Raw genomic sequence first — 12357 nt, 5'->3', positions numbered from 1 at the left:
GCACGACCCTCAGAGAAGAAATTCCTCTTCATCTCAGTTTTAAATGGGCAACCCCTTATTCTGAAACTATGCCCCCTCGTTCTAGATTCCCCCACGAGGGGCAACATCCCCCCTTAATCTACCGTCAAGCCTGCTCAGAATCTTGTATGTTTCAATAAGATCACCTCTCATTCTTCTAAACTCCAATGAGTATAGGCTCAACCTTTCTTCATAAGACAACCCCTTTATCTCGGGAATCAACCTACTGAACCCTCCAAAGCAAGTACATCCCTCCTTAAATGAGACTAACACTGCACACACTACTGCAGATGTGGCCTCACCAGTACCCTGTACAGTTGCAGCAAGACTTCCCTACTTTTATACTCCATCCCTATGCAATATGGGACAACATTCCATTTGCCTTCCTAATTACTTGCTGTACCTGCATGCTAACTTTGTGTTTCATGCAAGAGGACCCCCAGATCACTCTGTACCACATCATTTTGTAGTCTCTCTCCATTTAAATAATAATTTGCTTTTTTATTCTTCCTACCAAAGTGGATAACCTCACATTTTCCCACATTATACCCCATCTGCCAAATTTTTGCCCACTCACTTAACCTATCTATATCCCTTTGGGACTCTACTCATTGGAGTTCAGAAGAATGAGAGGCGATCTTATTGAAACATATAAGATTGTGAAGGGGCTTGATCGGGTGGATGCGGTGAGGAAGTTCCCAATGATGGGTGAAACTAGAACTAGGGGGCATAATCTTAAAATAAGGGGCTGCTCTTTCAAAACTGAGATGAGGAGAAACTTCTTCACTCAGAGGGTGGTAGGTTTGTGGAATTTGCTGCCCCAGAAAGCTGTGGAAGCTACATTAAATAAATTTAAAACAGAAATAGATAGTTTCCTAGAAGTAAAGGGAATTAAGGGTTACGGGGAGCGGGCAGGAAATTGGACATGAGTCTAGGTTCGGAATGGTCATGGCCCTGTGGGTAGTGGAGCAGGCCCAGGGGCCGTGTAGCCTGGTTCTGCTCCTACTTCTTGTGTTCTAATTCTGTTAGATTTCAGGAGATGGTTTTATTCCTGTTCCTGGCTGGGGTGGAGATCGCCTTTACAGAAGGTAAGTACTGTAGAAAATATAGGGACAGAGTGATCTCCTGGAAGAGTTTCGATCGCCTAGATGGGTCGGAGAGGAATTTCCCAGATTTTTTCTCCCTAATTGGCCATTGGGTTTTTTATCTGGTTTTTAGCCTCTCCCGGGAGATCACATGGGTTCAGGTGGGATGGAGAGTGAAAGTAGATTTGAGGTTAGGATCAGATCAGCCATGATCTTATTGAATGGTAGAGCAGGCTCGAGGGGCCGATTGGCCTACTCCTGCTCCTATTTCTTATGTTCTTTGCACTGTGTCCTCCTCACAACTTGCTTCCCTACCTATCTTTGTATCAGCAGCAAATTTGGCTACAGTATACTCGGTCCCTTCATCCAAGTCATTAATATAGATTGTAAATAGCTGAGGCCCCAGCACTGATCCCTGTGGCACCCCACTAGTTACAGTTCGCCAACCTGAAAATGACCCATTTATCCTGACTTTCTGTTAGTTAGCCAATCCTCTATCCATGCTAATATATTACCCCCAACACCTTGAGCTCTTATCTTATGCATTAACCTTTTATGTGGCACCTTATCGAATGACTTCTGGAAATCCAAATACATTACATCTACTGGTTCCCCTTTATCCACCCTGCTCGTTACATCCTCAAAAGAACTCTAGTAAATTTGTCAAACACAATTTCCCTTTCATAAAACCATGTTGACTCTGCTTGATTGTATTATGATTTTCTAAATGTCCTGCTATTACATTCTTAACAATGGATACCAACATTTTCCCAATGACAGATGTTAGGCTAACTGGCCTAGTTTCCTGCTTTCTGTCTCCCTCCTCTCTTGAATAGGGGCGTTAAATTTGTGGTTTTCCAATCCGCTGGGACCTCTCCAGAATCCAGGGAATTTTGGTAGATTACAACCAATACATCCACTATCTCTGCAGCCACGTCTTTTAAGACGCTAGGATGCAGGCCATCAGGTCCAGGGACTTGTCAGCCTTTAGTCCCATTAGTTTGCCTAGTACTTTTTCTCCAGTGATAGTTTTAAGTTCCTCCCTCCCTATAGCCCCTTATCAATTATTATTGGGATGCTTTTAATGTCTTCTACCGTGAAGTGATACAAAATATTTGTTCAAAGTCTCTGCCATTTCTGTTTCCTATTATTAATTCCCTAGTCTCATCCTCTTAAGGGACCTACGTTTACTTTAGCTACTTTCTTCCTTTTTATATCTTTTTAGGCAGTCCCTCAGAACCAAGGATGACTTGCTTCCACATTAAAAATGAGTTCGCAGGTGACTGACGAGTCCAATGCGGGACCTACAGTCTCTGTCACAGGTGGGGCAGATGGTGGTTGAAGGGGCGGGTGGGTGGGGTGCCTGGGTTGACGTGCGCTCCTTCTGCTGTTTGCACTTGGCTGCGGGCGAAGAGACTCGAGGTGTTTGGCGCCTTCCTGGATGCTTCTCCTCCACTATGTGCGGTCTTGGGCCAGGGATTCCCAGGTGTCGGTGCGGATGTTACACCTTTTCAAGGAGGCTTTGAGGGTATCCTTGAAGCGTTTCCTCTGCCCACCTCAGGCTCTCGCTGTGCCGGAGCTCAGAGTAGAGCGCTTGTTTTGGGAGTGTCGTATCGGGCATGCGGACAATGTAACCCGTCCATCGGAGCTGATTGAGCGCGGTCAAAGCTTCAATGCTGGGGATGTTGGCCTGAGCAACACAGACGTTGGTGCGCCTATCCTGCCAATGGATTTGCAGGATCTTGCAGAGGTAGCGTTGGTGGTAGCTTTCCAGTGCTTGGAGGTGCCTGCTGTACATGGTCCATGTCTCTGAGGCATACAGCAGGGCAGGTATCACTGCTGCTCTGTAGACCATGAGCTTAGTGCTGGGTTTGAGGTCCTGGTCCTCAAACACTCTCTTCCTCAGCCGACCAAAGGCTGGACTGGCACACTGAAGGCGGTGTTGGACTTAGTCATCGACGTCTGCCCTTGTTGACAGTAGGCGCCCAAGGTATGGAAAGTGGTCCATGTTGTCCAAGGCCTTGTCGTGGATTTTGATAATCAGGGGGCAGTACTGTGCGGCGGGGGCAGGTTGGTAGAGGACCTTTGTCTCACGGATGTTTAGTGTAAGGCCTGCGCTCTCGTACGCTTCGGTGTTGACAATGGTTTGGAGTTCGACCTCCGAATGAGCGCAGATGCAAGCGGCGTCTGCATACTGTAATATATGTATGTATATAAATAAAATATACACACTTTTTATATACCTATGGAAGCTCTTACTGTCTGTTTATATTTTTTGCTAGTTTACTCTCAATCTATCTTCTCCTTTATTATTCTTTTAGTCATCCTTTGCTGGTTTCTAAAAATTTCCTAATCCTCTGGCCTGCCACTAATCTTCGCACTATTGCATGCCTTTTCTTTCAATTTGATACCATTTGTGACCAAGCACCTTCAGGTGTGGAGACAGACACACAACTCCATTCCCAAGCAGGACAGTATCCAACTTTATTTAGGTAGCAAATTTAAAATTCCACAGGATACTCAGCAAAATGATTGAATTCCAAAAAATCTATTTGAGCCAAAACAAATTCCAAAGAATATTTTCACTTTAAAACAGTAATTTAAAAAGTTACATTTTTCATTGTCAAATTGCCAAGCAAGACTGATGATTCCATGTGGAGAGCAGGAAATGCCACTAACCGCTACCGACATTAAAAACATGCTTCGCCCGACAACACAGGTAGAAAATGGTCAAAATTAGGGGGTATGGGGAAGGTGCATAAAAGGAGTTTAATCTCAAGCATTTTCAACATGTATCATGTCAGTATACAAAGTCTCCAGAAAATAAAAACACACTGTAAGCATCCGCAACATCTGCCCACTCAAACTAAAAAAATGTTGCATTTATAAAAATTGATAAAAATATTCCTTTCCAACTGTACAAGTTGCAGGAGATTGAGGAACTCGCTAGACTCGGACGAGGCTGGCTGTCGCCCATCAGCAACTTCATAGCTCATGCCTGCAAAGAAAAAGGAAACCATTTAGATTCGTTCCCAACTGCTTATTACAGAATGTATTCAGTAACTGCAGGGTCCCTTGATGACCTGGCTGGTAAGGAGGTGGTGTGGGGTGATACCAGTGCAGGATGAAGGTCGATCCCCAGACCAAGCTCCCAGCCACAGCTCTCAGATCATGCTGCAGTACAAGGGTACTGGATGCCCTGAAACCGTGCCCACATACAGCAAGTGGCATTAACACCACCCAGCTCAATCCTGTCCTTAACATGTGTCCACACACACACTCTCCAATAGGACTCAACCAAATCACAACCAGGAGCTGGCTGGTTCACCGCTTCCAAATCCAGGGACAGAGGTAGAGTGTAGAATCCCCACCATCACCTTTGTGGAGAGCACCTGAGCCAGCAGAGATCAGGAATCAAACCCAGGGCATTCTGCTCCGTATAGCACAGCTGCTCATTGAAGAAACTTGAAAGAACTCAACAAGACTGACTTTTCATGCGACAGTTAGTTAACCGGAGACGGTCACTGATGTCCAGATGGGTTCTTGTGGCAAACCCCCACCTGCCGACGGCGGCACGGGCGAACCCCCACCCGCCGACAGCGGCACGGGCAAGGAAACTGGTCGATACAGCTGAAGTTAGACAAGAGCCTAAAAGCAACCAATCTGACAAATTAGAAATTAAGATCCAGGCAAGGGCTCGGCTCAGACATGCTTCAGCCACTCAGCTCCAGGATCCCATACGTGGCGCCGTTGACCGAGACATAGTGCACGGGGGCTGCAGGGTTTTACCTCTTTATTTTCCCCATTTTGGGCTGGGGCAGTGCTGGGCTCCTGGCTCGAATCACTCGCTTTGCCTTTGGTGACCTTCGGCTTCTTGGCTTTCACAGCAGCTTTCTGCGAGAGAAAAACATTGCTGTACAAAAATAGAGAATGGCATTCGACCCAACAGACATTAAACGGTTTAAAGACTGGGGTGGGGATTAAGGTACAGAGACTGCAGCCAGGGGACTTCAGGATTGCTTGCTTTCTAATTCACACCAGAACTCTCTAGTTCAGGTTCAAGTATTCCATAAAATTGCTCTATTTTCTGTGACGTTGTTTTTCCAAAGCCCTTTCCTCAGGTTGTTCAGACCCCTCGGCTGGGCTCAGGGGGATGATTAAAGGATTTGATAGGGTAGATACAGAGAAACTAGTTCCTCTGGTGGGGGAGTCCAGAATAAGGGGGTGTAACCTTAAAATTAGAGCTACGCCGTTCAGGGGTGATGTCAGGAAGCACTTCTTCACAAAAAGGGTAGCGGAAATCTGGAACTCTCCCTCAAAACGCTGCTGAGGCTGGGGGGAGGGGTGGGGGGAAAAGTGTCAATTGAAAATGCCAAAACTGAGATTGATAGATTTTTGTTGGGTAAGGGTACGGACTTTCAAAAGGTGTTTGATAAAGTACCACACATTAGGCTGGTTAGTGAAATTGAAGACCATGGGATAAAAGTGGCTATGGGAGAGGAAACAGTTGTGGTGAATGGCTGTTTTTCCAGACTGGAGGGAGGTATACAGTGGTGTTCCCCAGGGTTCAGTACCAGGGCCACTGCGGTTTGATATACATTCATGGCTTGGACTTGGGGGTACAGGGCACAATTTCAAAATTTGCAGATGACACAAAACTTGGAAGTGTGGTAAACAGTGAGGAAGATAGTAATAGACTTCAAGAGGACATAGACAGGCTGGTGGAATGGGCGGACACATCATAGAATGGTTACAGCACAGATGGAGGCCCGTCGAGCCCGTGCCAACTCTCTGCACGAGCACTCCAGCTAGTCCCACTCCCCCACCCTTTCCCCATAGCCCTGCAATTTTTTTCTCCTTCTGGTACGTATCTAATTCCCTTCTGAAAGCCACAACTGAATCTGCCTCCACCACCCTCTCAAGCAGTGCATTCCAGATCCTAACCACTTGCAGCGTAAAATTTTTTTCCCTCACGTTGCCTTTGGTTCTTTTGCCAATCACCTTAAATCTGTGTTCTCTGGTTCTCAATCCTTCCGCCAATGGGAACAGTTTCTCTCTATCAACTCTTGTCTAGACCCCTTGTGATTTTTGAACCTCTATCAAATCTCCTCTCAACCGTCTCTGCTCCAAGGAGAACAACCCCAGCTTCTCCAATCTATCCACATAACTGAAGTCCCTCATCCCTGGAACCATGCTTGTAAATCTTTTCTGCACCCTCTCTAAGGCCTTCACATCTTTCCTAAAGTACGGTGCCCAGAATTGGACAAAATACCCCAGTTGAAATTGAACCAATGTTTTATAAAGGTTCATCATAACCCTTGCATTTGTACTCTACCTCTATTTATGAAGCCCAGGATCCTGTATGCTTTTTTTAACCGCTTTCTCAACCTGCCCTGCCACCTTCAATGACTTGTGCACATACACCCCCCAGGTCTCTGTTCATCCACCCCCTTTAGAATTGGACCCTTTAGTTTATATTGCCCTCCTCGTTCTTCCTACCAAAATATATCACTTCACACTTTTCTGCGTTAAATTTCATCTACCACACGTCTGCCCATTCCACCAGCCTATCTATGTCCTCTTGAAGTCTATCACTATCCTCCTCACTGTTCACGATACTTCCAAGTTTTGTGGCATCTGCAAATTTTGAAATTGCGCCTTGTACACCCAAGTCCAAGTCATTAATATACGTCAAATAAAAGCAGTGGTCCCAAAACCGACCCCTGGGGAACACCGCGTACCTTCCTCCAGTTCGAAAAACAACTGTTCACCACTACTCTATTTCCCACCACTTAGCCAATTTCGTATCCATGCTGCCACTGTCCCTTTTATTCCATGGGCTTCAACTTTGCTGGCAAGCCTATTATGTGGCACTTCATCAAACGCTTTTTGGAAGTCCATGTACAGCACGTCAATCGCATTGCCCTCATTAACCTTCTCTGTTATCTCATCAAAAAACACGATCAAGTTAGTTAAACATGATTTGCCTTTAAAAAATGTGTGCTGGCTTTCATTAATTAATCCACACTTGTCCAAGTGACTGTTAATTTTGTCCCTGATTATCATTTCTAAAAGCTTCCCCACTACAGAGGTTAAACTGACCAGCCTGTGGCTGCTGGGTTTATCCTTGCACCCTTTTTTGAACAAGGGTGTAACATTTGCAATCCTCTGGTACCAGCCCCGTATCCAAGGAGTGGAAGATCATGGCCAGATGAAATTCAATGCAGAAAAGTGTGAGGTGGTACAATTTGGTAGGAAGAATGAGACGACAATACAGGCTAAATGGTACAATTTTAAAGGGTGTGCATGAACAGAGAGACCTGGGGGTGCTTGTGCACAAATCTTTGAAGGTGGCAGGACAGGTTAACAAAGCATATGGGATCCTGGGTTTTATAAATAGAGGCAGAGTGTACAAAAGCCAGGAAGTTATGTTAAACCTTTATAAAACACTAGTTCGGCCCCAGCTGGAGTATTGTGTCCAATTCTGGGCACCACACTTTAGGAAGGATGTGAAGGGTTTGGAGAAGATTTACTAGAATGGTTCCAGGGATGAGGGAATACAGTTACATGGAGAGACTAGAGAAGCTGGGAGCTTAGAGCAGAGATGGCTAGGAGGAGATTTGATCGAGGTGTTTAAAATCATGAAGGGTTTATATAGAGTAAACAAAGAGAAACGGTTTCCAATGGCTGAAGGATCGATAATCATAGGGCACAGATTTAAGGTGACTGGCAAAAGAACCAGAGGTGACATGAGAAAAATCTTTATGCAACGAGTGGTCAGGATTTGGAATGCAATGCCCGATAGGGTGGTGGTTACAGATTCAATAGTTGCCTTCAAAAGGGAATTGGTAAATACGTGAAGGAGGAAAAAATTGCAGGGGTATGGTGAAAGTGCGGGGGTGTAGGACTAACTGGATTGCTCTTCGAAAGAGCTGGCGCAGACTTGATGGGCCGAATGGCCTCCTTCTGTGCTGTACTATTCTATGATTAAGGGTTGCAGAACAAAGGCGGGTAAATGGAATTAAGATACATATCAGCCATGATCTAACTGAATGGCGGAACAGGCTCAAAGGGTTGAATGGTCTCCTGCCCTTCCTGTGCTCCATTAGGAAACAGCATAGTGATGGCTGTGGGTCCCAACATCATCCTGGCTATAGTACTGAAGATCAATGCACCAGAGCTAGCCACTCCCAGAGCCAGGCTATTCCAGTGCAGCTATGACACTACCCAGCTATGGCTCATTTACAATAAGCAGATCAAATTAACACCCAGTAAGTGATGGAAGGAGTCATCAGAAGTGCCATCAAGCAACACCTTCTCACCGATGCTCAGTTTGGGTTCTGCCTGAATCATTTTGTCTCCATATCTCATCACATGGACATGGACACGAGCTGAATGCCAGAGGAGAGGTGACAGTAATTGCCCTCAACATTAAGGCAAGGAGACACCAAGGGGCCCCAACAAAACTGAGGCCAATAGAGTCACGGGTAAAACCTCCATTGTCTGGAGTCGTACCGGATACAAAGGAAAATGGTTGTGGTTGACAGAAGCCAATCATCGCAGTCCCAGGACAACACTGCAGATCTCCAGGGAAGCAGCCTTGGCCCGACGACCTGCCCTCCATCATAAAGGTAAGGAGTGAAGCAGTTTGCGGACGATTACACAATATTCAGCTCCCTGATAAGGCAGCCCATGGGCAATATCTAGGATTGGGCTGGCAGGTAATATTCACACCATGTGTGTGGCAGGAAATGATCTTCAGTAAGAAAACAGCCAACTACCTCACCCCAGACCTTCAACAACACCACCCTCCAGAGTCCTCCACTGCAATACATTCTGGGGGTCACCACTGCCCAGATGCTTAACCAGACCAGCCATATTCACTCTGTCTATAAGAGTAGGGCAGAGGCTGGGCACTCTGCAACAAGTTCTAACCCGTCAAAGCCTCTTCATCTATAAGGCTACTCAGAATGTAATGGAATAACAAGCATGCACCCGATGGACACAGTCCAGTGGATAGAGCAACTTGTCACTGGACTCACCACCAGGACAATATTTAGGCTTGCCACCCCTTCAGAGCAACTAGGGAGGGCTATAAAAATGCAGCTTTGCCAACATGACAGTGAAGCCTGATCCTAACCTCATTCAACCTTCAATGGGATTCACTAGATCACAATCAGGATCGGGAACCCGGACAGATTTCTCCCCTCCCTCCAGGAGTGCTGAAGGCAATTATAGATCCCCAACGGAGATCAGCTAACTCAACACAGACCAGGATCAAATTGGAGACCATTCTGAACTGCATCTATCATCAATATCTGGTTATCTGACTGAAGTTAACAGAGCAGTGTTATCTGAAATTGAGTATTTAGTGACAGGTTTCCAGGATGCGGTGAAAGGCTTACCTTGGCTGGTGCCTTCTTGGTCGGAGCTGCAGGTTGGGCAAGACGTTGCTGTGAATCAGAGCGAGAAAGACAGTGAGAAACATCCTTCAACCAATAATTGATTAAAACAAGTAGGTACAAGTCATAAATTAACCAATACAGTATGCCAAACAATTCTACATCTGACAGAACCTCAGACCCTTTCTAGTCTTTTTAAGGCCATTCATATTATTGGCTGATTTCCCTCAATGCCCCCGGGAGCAGATAGAAGCCCCCCAGTGAACTTGACACACACACGACAGCCTTTGAGAGAGCTTCACTGCACTGTCACAAGTGTGTGACTATACACTAATGTTCCCTCTAATTTTATTTTTGCCCACGCAGCCCCATTAATGGGCTGTGCAGGACCTGCAGATTAAAAGGAACGTTGCTATACACATGCAAACTTAAAAGCCAGCTGACTGGACTCGAGTACTCCAATATCTACCTTGTTTCGGAGTGATTTCCTCAGACCCTGCAAAACAAAAGACAGTTTAGAAATGGGCAAGTCAGTGTTTAATGGATAACTGTAAAGCCTGTAATATACAAGATACTTACTTCAGGTTTTGGAGTCTCAGTCTAGAACAATAAAGAGAGGAGTGTTAGTGTTTTACTGCAAGGTTTAAAAGTAATTCTTACAGCCATAACTTGAAAACATAACTTACCGTAGATAGATCTCATGTCTACAAACCATGCCAGCTGGCTGTTGAAAATCCAATTCATCTCTAAATGCAAACATTTTACTAAATCCACAATGGACTGTAGTACAAATTCATAAAAGTTTAATTCTAAATTTGAAACTTTAAGTTGAGTTATAGTTTTGAGGATCTATCTGCTCCACCTCCTGATTACAGAATAGTCAGGAAGGACAGAGTAGGAAATAGATGAGGGCTGGCATGATCAAAGATTCCATTACAGCACTAGAACAAAGGGATGATACAAGAGATGGTGCAATAGATCCAAGAAAAAGAGGGTGAAATTGTAAATTTACTGATGTGCTAAATGGTACAGTATTATGGTACATGCTGACATCACTTAGATATTTCCAAATCTGCAACACCTGATGAGCATTATAAAAACCCAAACAAATTTACATCAGAAAACCAATACATCATTTGGGTTATTGAGATAATGAGTTTAACATCCAAAATAAATTTTACAGTTCATAAACATTAAGGAGATAGACAGACACACAAACTAATTGGAGAAAAATGGAGCTGGGCCATAATGGCTGACTTGAATTATCCAAAGATAGACTGGGGTAAGTCATGTGAGCAGCAGTGAAGGGGGTTCTGCCATGTGTCCAGGGTTGCTTTCTGCATTAGTGTGTTTTACACCAACGGCAAAAGAGGTGGAGGATTGATAGTTCTAGGAAATGAAGTGGGGCAAATAGGTATTGTCAGAGTGGGGGGGAACATCTAGGAAACATCAACCAGAACATAATCAGATTAAATATAAATAAAGTGTCAGCGGTGGCTCAGTGGGTAGCACCCTCACCTCGGAGTCAGAAGGCTGTGGGTTCAAGTCCCACTCCAGAGACTCGAGCACAAAAATCTAGGCTGACACTCCAGTGCAGTGCTGAGGGAGTGCTGCACTGTCAGAGGTGCCGTCTTTCGGATAAGACGTTAAACCAAAGCCCCGTCTGCCCTCAGGTGGACGTAAAAGATCCCATGGCACTATTTCGAAGAGGAGCAGGAGTTCCCCCAGTGTCCTGGCCAATATTTATCCCTCAATCAACATCATTAAAGCAGATTATCTGGTCATCATCACATTGCTGTTTGTGGGAGCTTGCTGTGCACAAATTGGCTGCCACGTTTCCTACATTACAACTTTGGCAACACTTCAAAAGTACTTCATTGGCTGTTAAGCACTTTGGGACGTCCGGTGGTTGTGAAAGGCACTATATAAATGCAAGTCTTTCTTTTTTATAAAAATTGAAAAGAGCGATCAAAGATAACAGACTGATCAGGGAAACAATTCCAATTAGATAAAAAGGGAACCAGGCCAGAGAAGCAAAGTTGACAAATAAAAAACAATGGAAATTGCCAACACAGGAGACAATTAGGACACAAACTACAGATATGCTCACAAGTAAAAGGTGGGGTAGTGAAAACTAGAGCTGCTTGAGAGGAGAGATTGAAATTAGAATGAGATTTACAATAAGGGCATAACAAGTCTTCGGTTAGTACTACTAGTGGGAAAAAATGTAATGGCTCAAGAAGAAGCATGAAAACTGGCAGGTCACATTAATGGAAATAGTAAAATATTTTATAAATACAAAGTTAGTTAAAAAAAGTGTGAAGCTGATTAGAGGGGAAAAAGGAAGCCTTCCATATGGTGACGGAATAGTTGAGTTACTGAATGCACAGAAGAGTGTGGCACTGGGAATGAAAGGGGGGAGGCGCAGAGCAAGGAGAGAGCAATTATAGACCAGGAGGTGGAAAGAGAGGGGGCTGGGGAGGGGCGGGAAAGAGAGGGGGGCAGCCGGGGGGGAGGGGGAGGAGCCAGGGGGGCGGAGAGAGAAGGGGCCCGGGGGGGGGCGGAGAGAACGGGGGGGGGGGCGGAGAGAAGGGGGCGAGCGGGGAGAGACGAGCGGGGAAGAAGGGGGACGGCCGGGGGGTGGAGGAAGGGGGCGGGAGGCGGCCGGGGGGGGGGGGGGGGAAGAGAAGGGGTGCGGCCGGGGGGGAAAGAGAAGGGGTGCGGCCCGGGGGGGAAAGAGAAGGGGTGCGGCCCGGGGGGGAAAGAGAAGGGGTGCGGCCCGGGGGGGGAAAGAGAAGGGGTGCGGCCCGGGGGGGAAAGAGAAGGGGTGCGGCCCGGGGGGGAAAGAGAAG

The 12357-nt window shown here is 45.8% G+C and overlaps 1 long non-coding RNA gene across 1 annotated transcript; it reads right to left on the bottom strand.

Annotated features, from left to right (window-relative positions):
• Nucleotides 1–3558: 3558 nt before the first annotated feature.
• LOC147103265 (uncharacterized) lies at nt 3559–10210 on the bottom strand. Its single transcript, XR_015072932.1, has 5 exons — nt 10085–10210; nt 9975–10001; nt 9509–9556; nt 4893–4997; nt 3559–4101 (listed from the first exon to the last, which is right to left on the bottom strand). It is a non-coding gene; the product is annotated as an uncharacterized LOC147103265 (long non-coding RNA).
• Between the last annotated feature and the right edge of the window lie 2147 nt (nt 10211–12357).

The sequence above is a fragment of the Somniosus microcephalus genome, chromosome 20 (assembly GCF_052327205.1).
Source record: "Somniosus microcephalus isolate GS21.2 chromosome 20, FLI_Smic_1.0, whole genome shotgun sequence".
NCBI lineage: Eukaryota > Metazoa > Chordata > Chondrichthyes > Squaliformes > Somniosidae > Somniosus > Somniosus microcephalus.
Note: the sequence above shows the minus strand (reverse complement) of the source record. Positions and strands in the feature narration are given on the sequence as shown.